The sequence below is a fragment of the Oryzias latipes genome, chromosome 5 (genome assembly GCF_053564925.1).
Source record: "Oryzias latipes strain Hd-rR chromosome 5, Olatipes_Hd-rR_3.1".
In the NCBI taxonomy this organism is placed as follows: Eukaryota; Metazoa; Chordata; class Actinopteri; order Beloniformes; family Adrianichthyidae; genus Oryzias; species Oryzias latipes.
The window spans coordinates 5941200-5965386 of NC_136241.1; the positions used below are offsets into that span (position 1 = coordinate 5941200).

General features: G+C 44.1%; 1 pseudogene; it reads left to right on the forward strand.

Moving 5' to 3' along the window:
• Nucleotides 1–730: 730 nt before the first annotated feature.
• LOC105354054 (uncharacterized) lies at nt 731–23627 on the forward strand (annotated as a pseudogene).
• Nucleotides 23628–24187: the final 560 nt, after the last annotated feature.

Below are 24187 nucleotides of genomic sequence, written 5' to 3' on the forward strand. Positions count from 1 at the left end.
CAGTCTCCCCCCCCCCCATTCTTTTCTTTTTTTTAACTGGTCCTTTCCAAGATCTGAGCAACCAGATGTGTTGGACATATTTTACTGTTACAACATGTGGTAATACATCTTCTGACACACGAGGTGTATGTTTGAATAAACCCCTTTTTGTAATTTAGGCAAAACTTCATTTGCATTTATTATATTTGAAACCGTTTTTTGTTGGACCACATGGAAAAGAAGTGGAGGGAAGAAGAGAGAGGGGGGGATGAAGGATGATTATAGAGGCGGGGGGGATCACAAAGCACCATGAAGCAAAAAGTTGCTGGAAGTTTGTATTCATTACTATGAGGTGTAGATGTATAATAAATTTAAGAGGGGCGGGGCCTGTCCACACACATTCAAATGTGGGCTCCAAAAATCTTCACATATAAACAGGTCAACATGTACACAATACAACTATAGTACGCATACTTATGCATACAGACTAACACATGTAAAACATTTCATTGAGATACACAAACTATTTGTGCAAAGGTGAGCTAGCACCTGTATTCGACTGAGTGTTTATGTTCTGCTGGAGTGGATGATGGAATGTAAAAAAAATGAGGGAGAGTGCCCAGTCATCCCCACACCAAGACCAGTGGTCGCCAGAACCCCCCAATACCCACACGGCATAGCAGATAGAGGAAAACCGCCCGGCAGGCAATCACATCAACCGCCCAGCCCAGGACCACCACAGGGGCCCTTCATGCCAGATAGCAGGGAGGAACAGGGCAACAGAGAGTGCAAGCTCAAGCCCAACCAGAAGAAGATCCCCCGCCGCACCCAGGCCCCACCTCCGGAGAGCAGCCAGAGTCCCAGACGAGCAGCCTACCACCCAGGAGTTCTGAGCATCCCCCCACCCAATATGGGGGGATGCTCAGAACCCCATGCTCCAGGCAGCCACCAGTCCAGCCAGGAGAGAGCAAGGCAGGGGCCGCCTACTCCCCCACAGGAGGAGGATGCCCAAGAAAAGTGGTGGTCCCCCAAAGTGTTATAAACATGGCCTGAACAGGCTCCCCCACTGTTGGTATTTTGGAGAGGCCCAGTGCTCAAGGGCAGGGAACAGAACCCGCACCACGGGACACGGACACCCCCAGGCTCAGACATGATGTGATCCCCGACTCATTGTCTTGCTAGCGAACTCAGGGATCCCTTTCCTCAACTGGGGAGAGGGCTGCCGGGACCAGAAAGCCAGCACCCAAGGGACATGGCCATTGTTGCCGAGGGCACAGTTCCCCCTGCCAGGGAGGGGGCAAGGGACAGAAGTTCAGAGGTCCCACCTTCCTTGTCTTCCTTGTCTTGTTCCTTTGCACTGAGAGGACATCTCCTGATCACTCACAGTGATGACCAAGCACCCTCCCCACCAAGGGGTCCTAAATTCCTAAAATGGATCCAGGACATCTTTGGCCAGAACCACTGTGACTCAGAGACCTGAATTCAGAACAGTGCAGGTGAAGTTTTCCAGATTCTTGGATTTCTTCAAGATAATCAAGTACAAATGAAATATGTGTCCAAACAAACAAATAAACTAGAATGAATGTCAAATCCATTCACATTTTAGTTTCCTAAAGTTCAGTCCACTGTTGTTTTTCCACATCCAAAGAATCCAAAGGGAACATTCTTAGAACATTCTAGAACACTGGATGGTCACATGACTTTGCTAAATTCAAAGTGTTTCCACACATTGGACTGAAATGATGGACTGATCCGTTTTTGCTGACTCACATGTGTGTTGTCTGCTGTGATGGACTTTGTCGTTTTTACCTTATGGTCAAATAAGCCTACTGTGTATCTTTCTTAATCTTATTTTCCTAAATTGATATAATCTATTTATTTCCTTAAGAAATTATTTTTTTAATGGTATAAGTCAATTCGATTCTACCTCAGACAGATCTTTCTTATTGGATTGTAGGAATAGAAATCCATTCATCAGTGAATCGTTACTCCCCTAATCATAAACCACTTTTCTAATTATTTAAACCAGCATCGAGTAGGTTGATGTTATTGGTTTCATTCAGAAATGTTGTATATGTGGATGTTTTGCTAAATTACTCATGGCTACATTCTAATTGTAGTTCTGGTGAAGCTTTTCAACTCATCAGTGTAAACATAGGTCTTCTCCTCTGCAGGTAAAACAACTTGAGTAACATGATGGAATGAGTCATTCTGGCTAATACACTGGTCTTTTAGAAAGTCGCACAGTGAGATAGATAAGACTGGACAGAGGCAATTTACCAGCTAGACTGTACGTCTGTCTGTTTAGCACAATCAGTAGAACCAATCAGGCCATGAGTAGAGAGTCAGCATGTGATCAGAGAGGTTACTATGGCATTAACCGACTGCTTCAATGTCGAGATGCTATCAGTGCAGCAAGACACAAATGCAAGCCAAGAAACTGGCTTTAGAAAGGGCTCAACCTGACCTGCAATCTCACTGGTCAGCACAGGAGAAGGAGCAAGAAACCCCTGAGAGAAATACAGGCAGAGCGCCTGTGAGGGTAATTAAAATGTTGGGGTCAGTGCATCACATTGGCAGTAACAAGCAATTATTGAGCATTTTAGTTTTAATTCTGCTCATTGAAAACTGTCATTCTAACGTTTTGTTTACAGAATGGTGAAACAGCTACTAGCATAAAAATATTCATATTGTTTTTCTACTTACATAAAACCTTTATAAAGGTAATATTTAGACGTGACTGTCCTCTAACTGCCGATGAGTGGCGGAACAAGTAAATGGGCAAAGAGGGCACGTCAATGCATTGTTTATCTATATCATATGGTAGTACTACTGCAGCTATCAAAATCTGTCTGAAATTATTAACTTTCTTCTCCAGGGTGTTAAAGTTAAGTCTTGTCCAAACTTCTGTAATTATTATTATGTATTGGTATGTTTTTAAAAAGTACAAAGCACATCTTCTGTGTAAAATATGTCGTTTCGTGTATGAGTTTGTGAAAAGAAAAATCACAGCTACAATTTTTTTCACCCATCTCCTTATTGATTTGGTCACCACTCTTCTATTTCTCCGTCAAAGTCCCACTCCGATCTATTTTCAAGCGTTCCCAGTGGTCTTTAATTAGGATGATGCCGGTTTTTTTTTGCCAAAATCAGAAAACTTGTGTCCTTTTTTATAGGACATAGTTTCTGCAGAGCGGCAGGGGTTCATGAAAAATTCAACCCCTGACTTGTTGAGCAACCCCACCCCCACTTTCTGTTACCCATCTTTTTACACTCACTCCCCCTCAGCTTACAGCCCGTCACACCCCAAACCTAACATTAGCGGTACAACAAAAATGGTGAGCAATATCAGATCCATCCAGCCGCAGAGTTTAGATCCAGATTCCAGCTCAGGATTTATTTGTCTGACAGTGGATGCATCAGTATGCAGCAGGAAGCTTGGGACCTGGTGATTGTGGTAACAACTATAAGCTTTTTTGAACTACATTTTTTGTCTGCTCCTGATTCACAACTATTGGAATAAAGAAATGTTCAGAAATGCAATTTTAGGGTTAATTTTCTGTATATATGTCCTCCATCATAAGAAAAATTACACAAGAACATGTTGAAAGCACAAAAAAGATATTTTTTATTCAAGCAGGTCTTGAAGTCGGACGCCTAAAAATAGTTTCATCTTTTTGTGCTTAGCTGTACATATTCTTCAGTCAGCGTAAAACTGGAAACACATGACATGAAAATGGTCTCCTTGTAGTGCGTAGAGGTGAGCAGAGCTGTAAGGGTGTAATTAAAATGGAAAGATTTTCAAATGAGTGTTAACAATTAAAAAAGTCGAGACATTTTTGCCTTGGTCTCACCGTTTTAGTTAAGGGCAGCAATTCAGCACCAGGTGGAGAGGAAGACTCCTGGGGTTTGGGTGTTGACCGTGCTGACTGAATGTTCAGTATGGTTCCTTCAGCAGTAAGCATTCTTCTTAAGTGTCAGGAAAATGTGTGTGTGCATGAACCTCTGTCCTGTGAGACATGCTCCTCTGTCTGTGTGCAGATCTGATTATGGTCCCTGATTGCGAGTGACAGTGTGCAGATTGAGTTGCACAGCCTTTCTAATTCTCTCTATTAATGAGCTGAGCTCCATACTGCTGCCCCGGACCCCATCTATTAATCACAATTTGTCATCTGTCTTGCTCTCTCCACACTTGCTGTCCTTCCCTCCCTCCTTCCTCTTTTCTCTTCTTCCTACCAGTCCCTCCTCCACCTGTCCCATTCCTTCCTTCTTCTGATCACATGTACACCATTCTTTTGCACCTGACTCTTCCACAATCTTTTTTTTACACTATTTAATGTTTTTTTTGTGTTTTCTTTTTCTTTCTATGTGCATAAATGTGTACACTGAATATTATTGGCATATGTTCCTTCTCATTGGACTTTCATTCCCACCTTCACATTTAACTCCTGTCCCCTGTCTTTCTATATACTGCACGGCCTAAGCTACAGAGGATATTTGCCCCCTGAATTATACGTCTTAATTCTGATTTTTAAAAGCATTATTTACCCACTCGTAAAATGTTTTTAATCCCTTTTTTTATGTCGTACTCAATTGTTCGTATTTATGACTCAGTTTTTTTGTAGATGAATGTCAAAACAGCTACTTTAAGTGGATTTTTTATCATATTTTTTTGGTCTGCAATACATTAGTGACATCACAAAGTTAACAATGTTTATAATTCCTAGCAGATGTATTGTTTCTGCCCCTGAATAAAGCAAAAAGCTAAAAGCAACCAAACAATCTAAAGTTGTCAAGCAGTTACAACAGCCGTTAATCCTTTAAAGTTCCATTCCGATCATGTTTTGATCCACTTTCAAAGTGTTCGAGTGGTCTTCAATGGGGATTATGCCGTTTTTAGCCAAAAACCAAAAACCTGTGTTGTTTTCTAAGACATAGTTTCTGAAGAGCGGCAGGAGTTCATTAGAAATTTACCTCTGAGTTGTGGGTGACACTTTTGCAGTGGAACAAACCTTCCCATCATCCATTTGTTTACACTTTCTCCCACTAGCTTACAGCCCCTCACAACCCCAACCTAGCATTAGCAGTGCAACAAAAATGGTGAGCAATATCAGAGCTATCCAGCCGTAAAGTTTAGATCCAGATTTCAGCTCAGAAGAGGAAAACAAAGACGTTCATGGATCTATTTGTCTGCAGGTGGATGATCAGAATGGAGCGGAGCAGGGAACAAAGAAATACTCAGAAGTGCAATTTTACTCTTAACTCTCTTTATAAATGTTCTCCATCAGGAGAAGAAACGCTACAAGAACATGTTAAAAACTAGAAAAACACAATTTTCATTGGAGTGGGTTTTTAACAAAGCTCCAGTGTTTACATTCTTTTAACTACGATAACCCTTCAACCATTTACGTTATTAACATATTTCCAGTGAATTCTGAAGCCAAGAAAAGCAGCTTTGTGTTGATGTGTGGCACTTTGCTGTAGTGAAGTTTCTACGCAATCAGAATCAGCGGATTAACATTAATTGCATATTTGGTCAAAGAGTCACATTGGCCAAAGAGCGTGTTATTTAGGTGTCACTGGCAGGTTGTTTGGTGTCACTCAAAGGGTAATCTGGATGTGGTGTTAACTGAAACCAAACTCTTACCTAGAAGAAAAGCATGACAAAGAAAACTGGTAGTCCTGCTAGTCTCAAAGTATAAACAGACTATCGATTAATAAAATGCCTAGAACCATAAACCCCCCAAAGTGAAGTGGCTTATGAAGAAAATGGTTGTTTTTTTCTAAAGAGCAACACAACGACCGCCTCGCAAACAACTTTTTTTTGCTTAAGACAAAAAATAATTGAATTTCTGGATGAAACGGCAAATGAAGTTAATAAATCATCCGAGTTTAGCGCTCCAGCATGTCCACCCTAAATGTTTATAAAGAGATCCACTCCGAGCAGGTGCTTCATCAACAGAGAACCGAGCTTCTGCCGAGTTTTCAGTCTAACGGATGATTGTAATCTTCAGTTTATGTTACCAAATTATTAGACTGTGGCACTAACCAAGCTTTTTATTAGAGCTTTAGAAAGCAGCTCAAACAGATTTGACACATTGCATCTGTACATGAACAATCCCTGACCTCCAAATATCGCATCATGACGTTGATCATCTCATCAATAATTGGTTATGAATGATAGGGACGTAAAAAGCACTATTCAATGCAACTGCACTTACTTTATTCTGTGACGTTTTCTTTTTTCAGGCGACGTTCTAGCAGCTCATGTTTTGGGTTTGTGTATGACTAACAAATAGGGACTTCTTCATTACCCAGAAACAGTGGCTACCGCTCTTTCTCATGTTCTACGTTGTTCTTTGAGTGGTTTATTTGGACTTCCTTCGTGGTTTTAACCCTTGTGCTATCCTAGGCACTTTAACATTGGGAGTTGGGTCATCTAGACCCAGTAGACAGTGCGCTGAACCTTTTTTCTTCGATGATTTGTGATCTTCACTGGTGTCCATGGATTACATGAAATCTTTCCACCTTTATCCACTTTTGTCATGGTAGGGAGAACACATCAATGTAAGGGTGGGGTCATCTAAGATAGCACAAGGGTCAACGTGGTTCATTTGAGAGACATCTGTGAACATTTCACAAAAAGACCACAACTTTTCCCACGTATATTCACGTATGACCAGTTTTTATCCTTGCAATATGTGGAAAATGTATGTAGTGACTGTGTGATATGGGCTTTCCTATGATCCATAGTAAAGTTGATGCCAACTCATAAATGTTCTCCTGCCTTCAGTTTTTTTTTTTTTTTGGTTACAGATATTGAACAATAACAGATCCAGAAAAGCAAAGCTCCTTCCTATTGTAATATTTATATAGTTATTGAAAATTTGATATTTAGATACAATTTTTCCTGCTGATTTGGTCATGACAGCATATTTCTAAAGTCTTGTGCAGCCTCAGTACCTGACATGCCTGCAGCCATTTATTCCATGCAACAATGCCATGTTTTTTTTTTGAGAAATCTGCAGCACAACCTTACCCTGTATGACGCAATTACATGCAGATCCAAATGTCCCTATTTAAAGATGATGGGCAAAAAACATTTGAATTACTATATGAGTCATAGTAATTTGATAAAAATCTGGAAAAAAAAAAAGTAGCTTTAAGTTTGGCTAAGCATTTGTGTTTATCCATCTGGTTTCTAAAACAGTGGCGGTGAGCAATGCCGTGATTAAGCGGGAACCAGAGAAGAGTTTATGGCAGAGGGGGCATAGGGAATAGTTGTCATGCAGTGCTTGGGTAGTTGTCTATGTCTGTACTTCACTTTGTAGTTAAAACTTTTCAAGTTTACAAATGTTTTTGGTTGAATGCAGCAAAAATGAAATCCACTTTCAGGAGAGTAGCTTGAAATGGAGTGAGATGCAGGCGGGGAAAAAAGAGGAAAAGAAATGGAACACAGCAACCCGTGACGAAGGACAGAAAGACAGCCGGGCTGAAAGAGAGCGCAAGGGATCATCCAGTATGGATGACAGGGGCAACCGAGAGAGGAGAGGAAAGGAGGGAGAGATATTGAAGCGAGACATCGATGACCTTCTTTTCGCTCTTAAACCATGCTGTTCATGCCATCGCATCACTCAGAGACAAGAACACCTCCTATACCCTGCTGCTGCGACACGAACATGACAGGGCTGTCGGATTCGCTGGACAATGCCTCCGACACACAAACACTTGCACACACAGTTTCCTTTTTTAAGCTCTGTAAAATTACACTGATAGAAAAAAACAGACCTTTTCGTGGATTTGATTTTTACACTGATAGAACAGATGCCACAACATGGGGCTGGAAGAACTTATAAAATCTATGAAGCATTTGTTTTGCTTGATTGGACCAGATTTTTTTGCAAGGATTTAAAAAGATTTATCCCAGGTTCTCTATGGGCTGGATGTTATTTTTTCTTGATTCCAACCAAAGAGTGAGCTATCAAGTCTTCTGGAGCTGAAATTCAGTATCCTTAAGCTACAGCTCCCTCTTCAAGCAGTCTTTGATGTGCCACATACTTCTTTGTTTGTTAAAAGGAACAGAAAGACCCAAACTCACAAAATAACTTTGAATAAAAATCAGTTAGACCAAAAACATTGGTGACAAGGAGGATACACCGAGGTGAACAGAAAAGAAAGAAGATTATCCACCTGAGTACAGGTGGATAATTTATTGTTCAGGTTGTACTTCTTCCCAGAGAATCAAAAAGTAAGAAAAAGATAGCAAATACAGGAGACATGGTAAAAAAAATTGTTTTTTTTTTGCTGATATAACAGAGAGTAGGATAAATGTAACACAAGACTAGAACAAGGACACACTGACAGAAGTACAACCAACTTGTGTGATAAGTCATTCAAAAACACTGTGACGGATGTTATCAATACTTTGATTTACAGCAGATCCATTCAAATTTCTGACACGGCACTAGCGCTCATCATCTATCAAAGGAGTCGTCTGCGTCTTATTCAGGCCACGGAATGACGAGCTCCTTAAGAATCTTTAATCTAATAAAGATTTCACTTTAATAGTGTTTTAACTGATGTAAAAATAAAAAATGTTTTTCTAAGTGTAGCAGAATGTCCATCCTCATCTATTTGCTGTAATCATCTAACTGTTTGAGACTGTCTGTCTGAAACTGATCCGTCTGCACCTCTAATCTTTTACCTGCCTTCTCTGCAAGGTGAATACAATTGCAATGAGAAGCCCCCCCACCGCCTCCCTCCCCCTGTGGTTTCTATCTTCCTCCCACACAGTGTCCTCCGCTCTCCCTTTACCTCCGGGTCTTTCACTTTTACTCTTGATCCGTCCACAAACCGCAGCGTACAGGCCTCGTTTGTTTTTGTGTTCGAGTTAATGTTTCATTTGTCTGCGCCTGGGTTTGCTTGTATTTGTGAACAAAAACTGCATTTCTCTGTCAGATCTGCCACAGCTCTGCATCTCATTTTGAAGAAGCTTTGTTTGTTTTCCCCAAGAATAGCAGCAATTAAAAAAATACTCTGATAGCTTTTTTTAACATGTTCTAGGTGAGTGGTCCCCGACCCCCGGGTGGTGGACCGGTACCAGTCTGTGGGCCATTTGGTAAAAAAACATACATTAACTTTGAACATGAACATTCCCCTCGTCAAGATAAGAGCAACAGAGCATTTATGGACGACCTCACAGTGACGGCAACCTCTGTTCAGATGGCTGCTCCAGGGGTTAGAACGACTCATCTATTGGGTGAGGATGAACTTCAAGCCTGTCAAGTCAGGTCTCTTGTCCTGAAGAAAGGCAGGGTTCCGCTTTGCCGTCAGAGGGACATCAATTCCAACGGTGACGGAGAAACCTGTCAAGAGCCTCGGCAAGATCTTCAACATTTTTCTACCAGACGCAAATCCACTACAGCAAACCAGGGCAGAATTGACTACGTGGCTAGTAACTATAGACAGGTCAGGGCTTCCAGGAAAATTTAAAACCTGGATTTACCAACATGGAGTCCTGCCATGGCTCCTTTGGCCCCTGCTTGTCTGTGAGGGGCCCATGTCAACTGTGGAGACGCTGCAATCAGGGACGTGCACAGGATTTCAGAGGAGCAGGGGCTCAAAGTGATAAAAGGGCAGTTAAAATACTTTTTTTGTTCTTTAAACAATAAGGAAACTAAGGCTACGTTCACACTGCAGGCTGAAACGACCCAATTCCGATTTTTTTGCCCCTATGCGACCCAATCCTGATCTTTTCATGACAGTCTGAATGACACAGATCCGATCTTTTCAAATGGGACCCAGGCCACTTGGGTTTGCCGTCCTGAATCCGAAACGTATCCGATCTTTTCAATTGCGACCGCCGTCTGACCGGCCAGGCCACCTAAATCCGAATCGTACGTCATCGAAACGCAACAAACGTCATCATTCTGCGTTGAAATAGGCGGGAACGAGAACGTAAACAGCAACCACGGCGGACGATGCTGCTGAGACCCGTCAGTGGAAGGGAAGCGATGTCCCCGATTGTATTATTATTTGGGGTGACAGCACTATTCAGGCCAAACTCCAGGGCTCTTATCGCAACCGGGCGGTTTTTGAAAAAAAATTAACAGCTAAATGGCCGAGCGTGGAGTTGAACATTTCTCGCGAGTACTTTTTTTTCTTTCTCCCCCTTCCCGACCGTGGCCAGAAGCGCGGGGGACCCAAGGCGGATCCTCCTCCTCCCTGTTCTGACCCTCAGATTCTCCAGGATTCTCCGGAATGGGTTAATAAAGACTCCATAGCATTTATTCTGGGGGAAACCTTCTTTTATTACCGTTGTCCTTCCTCCGTAACACACAATATGAATGCGCGCCCACACTGCCGCCCCCCCATTCTCTCCCGCTGCACGCGCTCTTTTCCTGTCCCTTACACAAACGCGCGCGCGCGTGGGCCCGATACATTCCACAACAGTGGTTACAGACGATCCCCGCTCCAATGCCTTCTTAAAAATGGGAAGATTGTAATTGTGCTGGCTCCTTTGTGAAAATAAATGTATTAATGAAAAAAGATCTCCGCTGTTGACAACACTGTTGTTGACATCCATGTTAACGTTAGCTACTTCCGCAAACAACGAGTGACGTCATTCGACGTTGAGTACTCTTCTGCGCATGCGGGTCAACTCTGGGTCGTTTCACGGTCACACTGTAGATCACAAAAGTTCGGATTTACTTGGAAATGTGAACGGTCTAGCAAACAATTCGGATTTTTTCAAAAAATCGGAATTGAGCATTAAGCCCTGCAGTGTGAACGTAGCCTAAGTAAACTACAAATAGATAACTACTCCATTATGATACCTGTGTAGGAAAAAGTGATGCAATTGTCATTTTTTTATGTGAGCAAAATATTGAGGCAATTTATGTTTATGGCACAATGTGCTGCAGGCACAACCAACATGAATCAAGTTTAATCCAGATGGCAATACTTTAAACACAGACACCCTACAACTATTATCCCCAGAATTCTGTAATGTTTAATAATATTTAATGATATACTGTTACTGTGAGGATTCTGCAGTTTAATTAAGTTTTTCAGTGGTGTTTTTGGTCATGTTCTGCCCTCTGTCAGTCACTCCAGGTTCATGTTAATCATCTTTTTCTTTCTGTTCATTCTCCTCAGTGATTAGAAGTGTCTGGTTTTCAGTTCTAGACTGTCAGGTCATCTGCTTTATCTGCTTTTTGTTTCTCCTCAGATAGCACAAGGGTTTCCTGTGTAACCCTTGTGCTATCCAAGGCACTTTAACATTGGGAATTGGGTCATCTAGACCCCACTAGACAGTGCGCTGAACGTTTTGTCTTCAATGATTCTTGATCTTCACTGGTGTCCATGGATTACATGAAATCCTCTCCACCTTCATCCACCTTTGTCATGGTAGGGAGAACACGTCAATGTACGGGTGGGGTTATCTGGAACCCATAAGATACTATAAGGGTTAAGTTTATTTATTAAATGTTTATGTTTCTGCCTCCAAACTCAGTTTCCTGCATTTTGGCTCTAACACCTCCAGTTCCTGACAGTCGTATTCAATGTGATTCTTTTTCTATGTCGGAATTTACAGTTAAATTCTCTTTTGCATCTTATCCTCCAAACACAGACTTTTGTTGTGATTGGAAAGATTTAAAAACCGAAAGACAGTGAAACTGAATGATACAGAGTTTAAACAAGGCAAATCTACTCAGAAAATATTACGTTTGACAGATACATGTAGTATCAGACCCAGAGTGAGGGAGCTATGAACTTGCCATAAATACTGTTCATTTATTTCAGTGCTATATTTTATTTTCTTACTACCAAACTTCCTGTCCCTGCACAATCTGCTTTGAGTTGAATTGATGCGCTGCTCAAACGTCTGGCTAAAGTAAAAAGTGACTCTTTGACTAAAATATAACTGAGAGCCGCAAAGACAGTAGCGGCAGCTCAGAACCCCCAGGTTACAAGAAAATGGGTTTGATAGAATTCCGGGGGTTAGGTATGTTTAATGTCGCTTTCCCTGCACAAACTCCACGGTAGACAATGTCTATTTTACCCTTATCCAGGGGATGTTTTAATAAACTCTTTGCTTCGACATTACAAGTATACACCCTTCTCTTCCGGTGTTACACTCTCAACCCTCCGGTTGGAACCCAAAACTAAACAAGCAATTCCTATTGCTACATCCCTTTTCTCTTAAAAAATTAAATAACTCCGATTATAACAGTATCCAACTTTAATATGCACTTTTTTCAGGTTCTTCAAAATAAAGTTATTTTCTCCCAAATAAAATTACATCCTTTTGTAATAACCTTACATTCTGTTCTAATGGCTTTCTTTATTCCAAATAATATAACATTCTTTCCCCTTCTCATTTTTTTTTTTCTTCAAAGAAAGTCTCTATAAGCAAATATTAACATCTTAACTGCAAACATAGTCTTTCAGGTATCTTGGCTGGTGACAACACGTCCGGACTTGGTGGTGGTACTTTGTAGGTCTCCTTGGCTTGGACCTGAGTTTAGCCTAACAGGTTCTGGTGTTGATGGTATTCTTAAGTCGACCTCCACAGCTCTTCTCAGATGTCGACGGTTCCTCCGCAGAACTCTGCCATTGTCCATCTCCACCTCATAGGATCGGTCTCCAAGTGTTTTGCACACTCTCGCCTTGTCCCATAAGCCGTGTGGTTCGAAAGGTTGAACTCTGACTGAGTGTCCTGGGTTCAAATCGTCCATGTCTCTTGCTGTGCGGTTGTAATATTTAGATTGTCTCTCCCTGTTCTTCGTCAGTCCTTGGTCGTTCTTTGTTACTTTGGGCTGTAAAAGACTGTCACTCATTGGAATAAGTGCTCTTGTTCTTCTGCTTAAAAGTCTCTGTGCTAGACTTGTGTCCAAGCCTTGTGTTGGAGTGTTTCTGTGATCCAATAAGGCCAAATATGGATCCTGTCCAGCCAGTTTGGCTTTTCTCATTAGTCTTTTTGCTGTTTTGACTGCAGACTCTGCCTTGCCATTGCTCTGAGGTGATGATGTCTTATGTTTAAAGTCCCATTTCTGGCTAAAGCTGGCAAACTCTGTTGAGCTGTACTGTGGCCCATTGTCAGAAAAAACAACTTCTGGTATTCCTTGACGTGCGAAATGAGCTTTCAGTTTCCTAATCACAGTACTTGACTTAGTATCTGGTAGGTGATCAATCTCCCAGAAATTGGAATAGTAATCCACTGTAATTAGGTACTCTCTACCGTCAAAGTTGAATAAGTCTGTCCCAACTTTGGTCCTTGGTCTGTCGGTCAGCTCGTGTGGTCTTAGTGTCTCTTTTTGTTGTTTAGCGTCCACTTTTCGGCATATATCACATTTTCCGATATATTTTTTGATGTGGTCATTCATACCGTGCCAATAAATGCAGTCTCTGGCTCTTCTGAGGCATCCCTCTGTGCCGATATGTGTTGAGTGGATCCGCTGGGTTGTTTCCGCCTGCAGCGCGTCTGGAATCACCACTCTTTCTCCTTTGAAGACCAGTCCATCCTGTGTACTCAGCTCGTCTTGCATAGATTGGAATTGGGTTATTTCTGTTGGCACCTCCTTTTTACAAGCTGGCCATCCCTTTTGTATTGTTTCTATCAGAATTTGTAGTTTATGGTCAGTTTTTGTTCCTGTGCGTTTTTTTTCCATGCTCTCCGTTGAGACGGGTACATACTCTACCATGTTGACATATTCTGTCTCCAACTCTGTCTGACTTTTGTTGTTGCTGTATTGTAGGTAGGCTCTACTCAAGGTATCGGCTAGCAGCATGTCCCGGCCTGGAACATAGGTTATGTTTATCTCATATTTCTGTAGTCTCAATAACATCCTTTGCAGTCTCTTAGGCGCTTGCATCAGTGGTTTTTTGAAAATGTTTTCGAGCGGCTTATGATCTGACTGCACTCTAACAAGACGACCGTATGTGTATTGGTGGAATTTTTCCATGCCAAATACAATGGCTAAGCACTCCTTTTCAATTTGTGCATAACCTCTTTCTGTGAGCGTTAATGCACGACTTGCAAATGCCACTGGCTTACCTTTTTGAGTCAGAGCAGCACCCAGCCCCGTCTCACTGGCATCACACTGCAGTGTCAACTCCTCTTCTGGGCTGTAATATTTTAAGACTGGGACTTGTGTTATTTTTTCTTTCAGTCTTTTAAATGCATCTTCTTGCACATCTGACCATTCCCACAGGCTGTCTTTGTGAGTAAGTTGTCTAAGAGGCTCACAGTCATCTGATAAATGTTTGTAAAACTTTGCCAAATAGTTGATCATTCCTACCAGTCTCTGCACACCTTTAACATCCGTCGGTGCTGGCATCTCTGTGATTGCTCTTACCTTTTCCGGGTCAGCTCTCAGACCATCGGCTGTGAGCAGATGTCCAATGTATGGAACTTCTCTTCTCCTGAGTTTGAGTTTCTCCGCATTCAGTTTTATGTTTTTCTCTCTGCATCTTTCTAGAAAAAGTCTCAGGTTTCTGTCGTGATCTTTCTCCGCTTCCTCAGTTGTATCACCTTTTCCTGTGATCAGAATATCATCAGCGATGACGTATGTGCCAGGTAGGTTCTCCAATGCCTGCATCAGTCTGCGCTGAAAAACCTCTGGAGCTGGGCCGATCCCCATCGGCATCCTTAGCCAACGAAAACGACCAAATGGTGTTGCGAATGTTGTGAGCTGACTTGACTCCTCCGTGAGCTTTACATGCCAAAATCCATGTTTCACGTCACATACTGTGAAGACCTTAGCTTTTGACACATCTGGTAGTATGTCATCTATTGTCGGTAGCGGAAAATGACTTTGCTTTAACGCTTTGTTAAGCGGTCTAGGGTCAATACTGATTCTGGGTCTGCCATTCGGTTTCCGCACAGTCACCATACCACTGATCCATTCTGTACTGTGGTCGACAGGTGTTATGATCCGTCTGTCTTCAGGACTTTTCAGTTCTTCCTTCAGTGGTTTCATCATTGACACCGGGACTCTGCATTTCGGCAGTTTAACAGGCTGCACAGTTGGGTCTATTTCCAGCTCATATTCACCTTTTAAGCATCCATCTCCTGTAAATACATCTTGAAATTCTGTTTTTATCTCCTCCACCAGGTATTTTCTTCTGCAGGTGCTTTTGTCACTGAGCTGTCCAAAGCGTAGATGTTGTCATATTTGACTTGTATTAGCTTCATTGCTTCACTCGCTGATCTTCCGAGTAGAGGTGTTTTGCAGTCCTCTCCTACCACTTGGAACTCTACTTTGTATTTTTTATTGTTTTTTGGATTAACCATTTTGACTTTACATTTTCCTAATGGACACAACATTGACTTGTTGTACATCACTAGCACCTTATCCGTGTGCTCCATTTTTACGTTCGGGTTCAACAGGTTAATGGGAATGACGTTGCATGTTGCACCACAGTCGATCTGAAACTGTACCAGGCTGTTGTCAATCATGCCTGCAAAAAGCTGTTCCTTCTTTTTCCCGACTCCTTCTTCGAACTGGTTCACTTCTTCAGCAGTTTGTGTTATGGCTGTGACTGTCAGTATGTCCTCACCTGAGTCTGAATCTTGCTCTGTCACTGTGTGGACCGTTTTTCTTTTTTCTCTCGGAGTGTTTTCCTTCCTGACGGTTTTACTCCTGCATGTTATGGCAAAATGATTTTCTCTGCCACACTTTTTACAGTTTTTTCCATATGCTGGGCATTTTGATTTGATTCTTTCATGCGTTCTTCCACAATATCTGCAGGAAATCCCTCTCTCTTGACACTTCCTCTCTTTTTGTCTTACTACATGTATCTCTTCTAATGTCTGTCCAGTTATGGTTTTGTTGTATTCTCTTGAAATCTCCATTGCTCTGCATATATCCAGACATTTGTCTAATGTGAGATTCTCTTCTCTGAGCAGCCGTTCTCTCCAACTGGAGCTGCTTGTCCCACAGACAATCCTGTCTCTGATCAATGAGTCTCTTAATTGTCCAAAGTTGCAGGTACTTGCTAGCATTCTCAGGTCTGTAACATATTTATCAATATTTTCTCCCAGAGCCTGATTGCGTGCAAAACATCTGTATCTTTCAACTGTTTCATTAACTTTGGGATTACAGTGTTCATCTGTTTTAGCCATCAGACCATTCACTGTCACTCTTGACTGAGCTCCGATGAGCGTTCCGCAGAGCTCTCTTCCTCGTTCCCCGATGAGATAGTAAAACAGCTTCACTCTTGCCTTTTCCTCTGTGTCTGGCAGAGCTAGTTCCGTGTAGAGTGTAAACTCTTCTTTCCATGTTTTCCATGCTTTCGGAAGGTTTGCTGCATCCATACTCCATTGTGCAGGTGGTTTTAATCCTTCCATCTTTAATACTTTCTGTCCTACTCCTTTTTTCGGCGTCTGTCCTGCCGCTTCAAGCCGTTAGCACCCACGCGGCTAACTAGCTTAGCCTAGCTTAACGGGACGGTCCGCTCCGCTTCTTCTTCACTCACGCACCGGGTGTGTCGTTCGAAGAACCGCTGCCACCATGTTTAATGTCGCTTTCCCTGCACAAACTCCACGGTAGACAATGTCTATTTTACCCTTATCCAGGGGATGTTTTAATAAACTCTTTGCTTCGACATTACAAGTATACACCCTTCTCTTCCGGTGTTACACTCTCAACCCTCCGGTTGGAACCCAAAACTAAACAAGCAATTCCTATTGCTACAAGGTAGCCACATTTTTTCTTGTATCTTTAACAGAAATGTAATAATGTTAATTAAAAACAAAAAAGAGGGCACTTTTTGATTAGAGGCAAAAAGGGCAGGTGCTCAAGCACCCCTAGGGCCCAATGTGTGCATGTGGCAGTTTCCCCTGACTGAAACTCCACACAGGAACTCAAACATACAGACACATCGTATACTCAGGGACTAAGCTAATGCTGGTTGGGTGGGTGCACACATTCAACCATTTAAAACATCTTAGAAAGTTCCTGACAGCAACACACACTGATATACACACTGTTAACTCCTTTTATTCCTTTATTATTTTGGGTGTATTATGTTTATGTATTTTTGTATGTCTTGCTGACTTGTGTCTTACCTTTTTCAGTTTCACTTCCTGGGTCAAAGGACCCGATCTCTGGGTTTGGTAGGCTTTTGTAGGGCCTGACCAAAAATCAGCAATTAACCTCAACTGAAACCACCTGGCCCAGGGGAGGGGCCATGTCTTATAAAAGTGTGAATTTTGGTTCATGAGAGAGAGGAGTTTGGGTTTCAGAGCATGTATGGACATTGCTGCTGGTTACCTACTGTAAAATAAAAATAACAGCCATTTTCAGCATTCACAAAAACCTTGTGGAGTGGCTTTTATTGGTCTTGCCTTGGACCTGTCGGTCTCACTCCGGACAGGAGCGTGACATTTGGTGTCAGAAGTGGGATCATGACCCAGAAGACAAGGAGCAAGGCTGCCAAACATTTGATGGAGCTGGAGCCAGCTGAACCTGATGTGGAAGGTAAAGACTGGGCAACTGATGATGGGGATGGGGGTCCTACCTTCCAGCCACCAGGAGCTGCGTCCTCAGAGCAGGAGATGGTTACACTGCTGCGGGAGTTCATTTATGCCCAGAGGAGCAGAGAAGAAATGCTGCTTGGGGAGCTCCAAGGTTTGCGGACAGCAATGGAGGCTGGCAGGGGGCTGCCATCTCTTTCCAATGTGGAGGTTGCTGCCTCTCCTACAGGACTTTCCTTGGGTGGGCCTTCACCACTGCAGCAACCAGCTCTGCAGTCTCAGCCAACGGTTCCAGCCCTACGGAAGGACCCCAAGTTGCTACCGTTCCAGTCTGGTGAGGACATTGAGAATTATTTACTCCGGTTTGAACGTGTAGCGAAGACCTGGGCTTGGCCGGAGACTGAGTGGGCCTACAGATTGGTTCCTCTACTGACTGGGAAGGCATTGGAGGCCTATTCTGCCATGGATGAGGACCTTTCTGATTCTTATTTAGATCTGAAGCAAGCTCTCTTGGCTAAATTTGACATTTCTGCTGAGACTTATCGCCAGCGTTTCAGGAGTACAGCTGTTCCTCAGGGAGAGACGCCCACAGAGACCTACCAGCGCCTGAAAGGTTTATATCGACGTTGGATTAAGCCAGACCAGTGCAGTGTGGAGGACATCGGGGAGGTCATCATACTCGAGCAGCTATTGAGGATGTTTCCACCAGACGTTCGAACATGGGTTAAGGAGCGGGAACCCACTTCTGGCTTGGAGGCTGCAAAACTGGCAACGCAATACATCAACGCCCGAAGACCCCACGTGACCAGCACTTCACAGCGGCCGTTGCGTAAGGGACATGAGGACAGTCGGCTAGAAGGTCAGAGGTCCAGAAACCATGGGACATTTGGGAATGTGGGGGCTACAAGGGTGGAGCAGCAGGCTACTGTTAGTCGGGGTGCTGTTGGGACTAATAGGTTTGGACATCAGGCTGGTTCCAGTCATGGGGAAATCATCTGCTACTACTGTCAACAACCTGGTCACAAGGCCTCAGACTGTCCCCTTAAAAAGTCTAAACTTTCAGGTTACTGCTATGTTCCAGGTAATGACTTATGCAGACAAAGTACCCCACATTCATCCTCATTGTATCCTGTTCAAGTTAATGGTAAATATGTGTCCGCTTTATTAGACAGCGGAAGTTCTTTGTCACTGGTTAAGAAGTGTTGTCTGTCAAATGGTGTCATTGATTATAAAAACAAGACTAACATTAAGTGTGTTCATGGGGATCAGAGATCGTATCCTACAGCAGAGGTTGCTATAGCCGTTGACGGCCATGCATTTTTGTTACAGGTGGGGGTTATTGACCAACTGTCTGTAGAGTGTGTTTTGGGAAGAGATTTGCCGGTTCTCCATGATTTGATCACACAAATGAAACCTAAAATATGTGCAGTGGTTACAAGGTCTCAAACAAAAGCTGGCTTGGAGCCCCTGCCAGATCTTCACAGTGATCTGTGTGAGGGTGGTTCCAAAGGCCCCAGGAAATCCCGACGCCAGCGTCGCATTGACAAAATTACAGGTACAGATTCTGATGTAAAAGTTTATCCTGAACCTGTAAGTGTTAACTGGGATATTCCGAATGACATAAGTTTTTTGCAAATGTCTGATCCTTCTCTGTCTTGGTTGTATAAGCAGGTGGAGAATGGGGAGGGAAAACAAGGATCTGGATTGAGGTTTTTGGTTGAAAATGACATTTTGTATGCTACAGGGGAGGCAGGTAAACGGTTGGTCGTTCCAGTTAGTTGTAGGCCTCTCGTTCTACATCTAGCACACACAATACCATGGGCAGGACATCTGGGACAGCAGAAAACATACATGAGGTTGGGATCCCGGTTTTTCTGGCCTACAATGTTCAAAGATGTCAAACAGTATTGCTCTACATGCCCAGACTGTCAGGTCACCTCACACATCAAAGTCAGACAGGCACCGTTACACCCATTACCGGTAATTGGTACCCCCTTTCGGCGCATAGCCATGGATGTGGTTGGGCCATTAGAGAAGAGTAGCTCTGGTTATAAATACATTTTAGTAATCTGTGACTACGCCACACGTTTTCCAGAAGCTTTTCCCCTTCGAAGCATAAAGACACCGAAAATAATCAGTGCCCTTGTCCAGCTTTTCTCTCGAGTTGGGGTGCCAGATGAGATCATCACGGACCAGGCTACCAACTTCACCTCTGGCACCATGAAGCAACTACAGAAGGAACTTGGCATCAAAGGCATAAGGACAACCCCCTACCATCCACAGACTGATGGCTTGGTTGAGAGATTCAACCAAACGCTCAAACAAATGCTGCGCAAGTTTGTGGCTGATACAGGCCGTGATTGGGACAAGTGGTTGCCTTTTGTCTTGTTTGCTTACAGGGAGGTGCCTCAAGCATCAACTGGCTTCTCCCCGTTCGAGCTGCTTTACGGGTGGCCTGTCCAAGGGCCACTAGATCTTCTGAGGAAAGAGTGGGAGGCTACCAAGAAACCAGTACCAGAAGGTATCTTGTCTTATGTCCTCCAGATGCGTGAACGCCTTGAGAAGTACCAGGATGAGGCCCAAGTCAATCTGGAGCGGGCTCAGCAAGACCAGAAGTACTGGTATGACAAACGGGCTCGACAAAGAGAGTTTAAACCAGGTGAGATGGTCCTGATTCTGCTTCCCACAAGCAGCAACAAACTGTTAGCCAAATGGCAAGGACCTTACGAGGTATTGAGGAGGACTGGACCAGTGACTTATGAAGTGGCTCACCCAGACAAGGGAAAAGCATCCCAAGTCTACCACATCAACTTGCTAAAGGCGTGGAAGGAGCGTGATTCAGCTCAGGTGTTGTTGGTGCGTCAGGCTAACGAAGACGATGGTGAGTCAGAGACTAATCTGCACCAACTCTTACAGCCAAAAACACCTCGTCTGGAGCACCTAACCTTAGCACACCAACAAGCTTTGCAAAGGCTGCTGCAGGAGATGCCTGGGCTATTTCGGGATGGTCCAGGTCAAACAACACTCATCAAGCACACCATCCGTCTCCAAAGACCTGAGACTCCTCCAATACGTCAGAGGCCGTACCGCATCCCAGAACGATTGGTGGGGGTCCTGAAAGATGAAATCCAGCGGATGCTGGATCTTGGGGTTATCGAGCCATCAAGGAGTGAGTGGTCCAGCCCCATGGTGATGGTGCCCAAGAAGGATGGCTCTCAGAGGCCCTGCATCGACTTCCGAAAGGTGAATGCTGTCTCCTGTTTTGATGCCTATCCTATGCCCCGCATAGATGACCTGGTGGAGCGTGTTGGGACTGCCAAATATATAACGACATTGGACCTCTGCAAGGGGTATTGGCAGATTCCACTAGATGAGACGTCAAAGCAGTACACCGCCTTTTGTGCCCCAACAGGACTCTACCATTTCACAGTGATGCCATTTGGGCTCCATGGTGCCCCAGCAACATTCCAGCGTTTGATGGATGCTGTCCTGAGGGGGTTTGAAGCCTTCAGTGCGGCTTATCTGGATGACGTCGTCATCTTCAGCCAGTCCTGGGAGGACCATCTCATGCATTTAAGAGCTGTTCTGAGTGCGATTGAAGGGGCTGGTTTGACTCTAAATGCTCAAAAGTGCGAGTGGGCCAAGGGAGAAGTCCAGTACCTGGGGTTCCAGCTTGGAGGGGGTCGCATCCGCCCTCTTGTGGACAAGGTCGATGCCATTCGTAATGCCCAACGCCCACGCACCAAGAAGCAAGTAAGGTCTTTCATCGGCCTTGTGGGGTGGTATTCCAACTTCATCCCTCACTACTCCACTCTCGCCACCCCCTTAACCAATCTCACAAAGAAGGGGGCTCCTAACACTGTCAAATGGACTGCTGACTGTGAACAATCTTTTATTGCATTAAAGACTGCAATGTGCTCTTCACCTGTTCTCTGTAGTCCTGACTTCCAGAAGCGTTTCACGGTCCAAGCAGACGCTTCCGATGTTGGCATTGGAGCTGTGTTGACTCAGAGTGATCAGGGGGGAGAGAGGCCTGTGTTGTACCTCAGCCGAAAACTGGAGCCCAGAGAAGTGAGGTTTTCCACCATAGAAAAGGAGGCCCTAGCCATCAAGTGGGCCCTGGAAAGTCTTCGTTACTATCTCCTGGGGCGTGAGTTTGACCTGGAAACGGACCACAAAGCCTTGTCCTGGATTGGAACCATGAAGGACCGAAATGCCAGGGTGACCCGTTGGTACCTTGACCTGCAACCTTTCTGTTTCAAAATACGGCACAAATCTGGCAAAACAAATCTGATGGCAGACTACCTGTCTCGGTGGGCCACCACGGCGGCGCCAGGAGAGGGGGGAGGTAATGTGGCAGTTTCCCCTGACTGAAACTCCACACAGGAACTCAAACATACAGACACATCGTATACTCAGGGACTAAGCTAATGCTGGTTGGGTGGGTGCACACATTCAACCATTTAAAACATCTTAGAAAGTTCCTGACAGCAACACACACTGATATACACACTGTTAACTCCTTTTATTCCTTTATTATTTTGGGTGTATTATGTTTATGTATTTTTGTATGTCTTGCTGACTTGTGTCTTACCTTTTTCAGTTTCACTTCCTGGGTCAAAGGACCCGATCTCTGGGTTTGGTAGGCTTTTGTAGGGCCTGACCAAAAATCAGCAATTAACCTCAACTGAAACCACCTGGCCCAGGGGAGGGGCCATGTCTTATAAAAGTGTGAATTTTGGTTCATGAGAGAGAGGAGTTTGGGTTTCAGAGCATGTATGGACATTGCTGCTGGTTACCTACTGTAAAATAAAAATAACAGCCATTTTCAGCATTCACAAAAACCTTGTGGAGTGGCTTTTATTGGTCTTGCCTTGGACCTGTCGGTCTCACTCCGGACAGGAGCGTGACAGTGCACATACCTGGCTGGAACATACCATCAGCCAGTTCCTCCGGAGGTGGCTAGGGCTCTTTGGATCCCTCAGCAACATGGACCTGTATGGCCATTCCACCATGCTGCAGCTTCCACTCAGTGGCCAGTCAGAGGAGTTAAAGGTCACATGTGCCAGGGAGTTGATGATATACCAAGACTCCTCCAACATAAAAGTTGCTACAGCAGGAATCCCGGTGAAAATTGGAAGGAAGTGGAAGGCACAGGAAGCCGTCAACAGAGCCAAGGCCAGGCTGCAGCACAACATCTTGGTTAGCAACATCACAGTGGGCTGGGCACAACTAGGCAGCTTTTGCAAACTCAGCTACGACAAAGCTAGAGGAAAGGAGAGAAGACAAATGGTGCAGAATGAGATCAGAGCAGAGGTGGAGGAAGGACGCTGGATCAAGATGGTGGCGGTGTACCAACAAGGCGCCTGGACAAGGTGGGAGCACGCAAAACAGCATAGAATCCTCTTGGTCAGAGCTCTGGAGATGGAGATGATATCAAGTTCTTCATCCAATTCTTGTATGGCGTTCTCCCAAGTTCAACCAATCTGCAGCGCTGGGGTTTATCAAACACAGCAGCATGCCAGCTGTGCCAGAAGAGAGCCCCCCTTGGGGAAAGGACGGAACCGCTGGCATCACTATTAGGTCCTGAAGGCCTGGGCAGACAAAGTCAGCACAGCAATCACCAACTGCAAGTACCAGCACACCCCCAAGCAGTTTATCACCTTTGTCAGAGCTGGGGAAAAGGTACAACAACAGCCAAATCCTGCAGGAGGGCTTCTCACCACTGCACCAGACCTGGAAAGACAACTCAAGTTGCCAGAACACATCTCTGCCATTTCACTCCGCCCAGACATGGTGTTAACATCACAGTCATCAAGGCAAGTGGTCCTGGTTGAGCTCACTGTGCCCTGGGAAGACAGAATCGCGGACGCCAACAAACGCAAATACAACTAGCCGGCGACAGAATGCCGGTGCAAAGGCTGGAAAGCCCACTGCGAACCAATAGAGGTGGGGAGCCTAGGTTTTGCTGACCAGTCACTACCACGCACCTTCCAACTCCTTGGGGTAAAAGGTCAGCTGTGCAGAAAAGGCATCAAAAATATAATTAAGGCTGCAGAGAAAGCCTCAAGATGGCTATGAATTCAGAGGGGGGATCCATGGAGTGGTGGGGCACAAGTCGGGGGCTGATCACCTCCGGCTGGGTCACCAGAGCGAGGTTATTTGATGTTTAAAGACCTGAAACACCCTATGACCTGGGTTTATCACTGATATGTCCAAGTAGCACCTAGTGGTGTATAAACAAGTTATGGTAAAGCTTTAAATTATAAACGCTTTTTTTCAGCTAAAACATGTAGACAGAAATATATTAGTTTATTGTGGGGGGTAAAATTACCGGGTGAACTATTTCTCTTGAAAAGCTGATGCAGGAGGTTGTGCATTCAGCCTGACACACTGCCTAGATTATATGAGGCACCTACTGGAAATTCTTCTTGGCCCACATACATGGATCGGACACAGCTGAGGCTACGATTTCCAGAATATATGTTGTTTGGTGACATAAAATAAAGAGAGGACCTTGAAGTATTGTTTTGATAGTCACAGAAAGAAGGTGAGATATTTGTCTAGTAGATGTTGCAAAGGTTCAGGAACAAAAAGAGCCAAAGTGCTCTTTTTCCTCCAGTGTGTGTGGACTCGTGTGCCATAACCATCGACTGGCTTGTTATTGCCACTTTACGTCATGCCCAGCTCATTTGTCACTGTTTTGCCTCACCATATAAAGCCTGT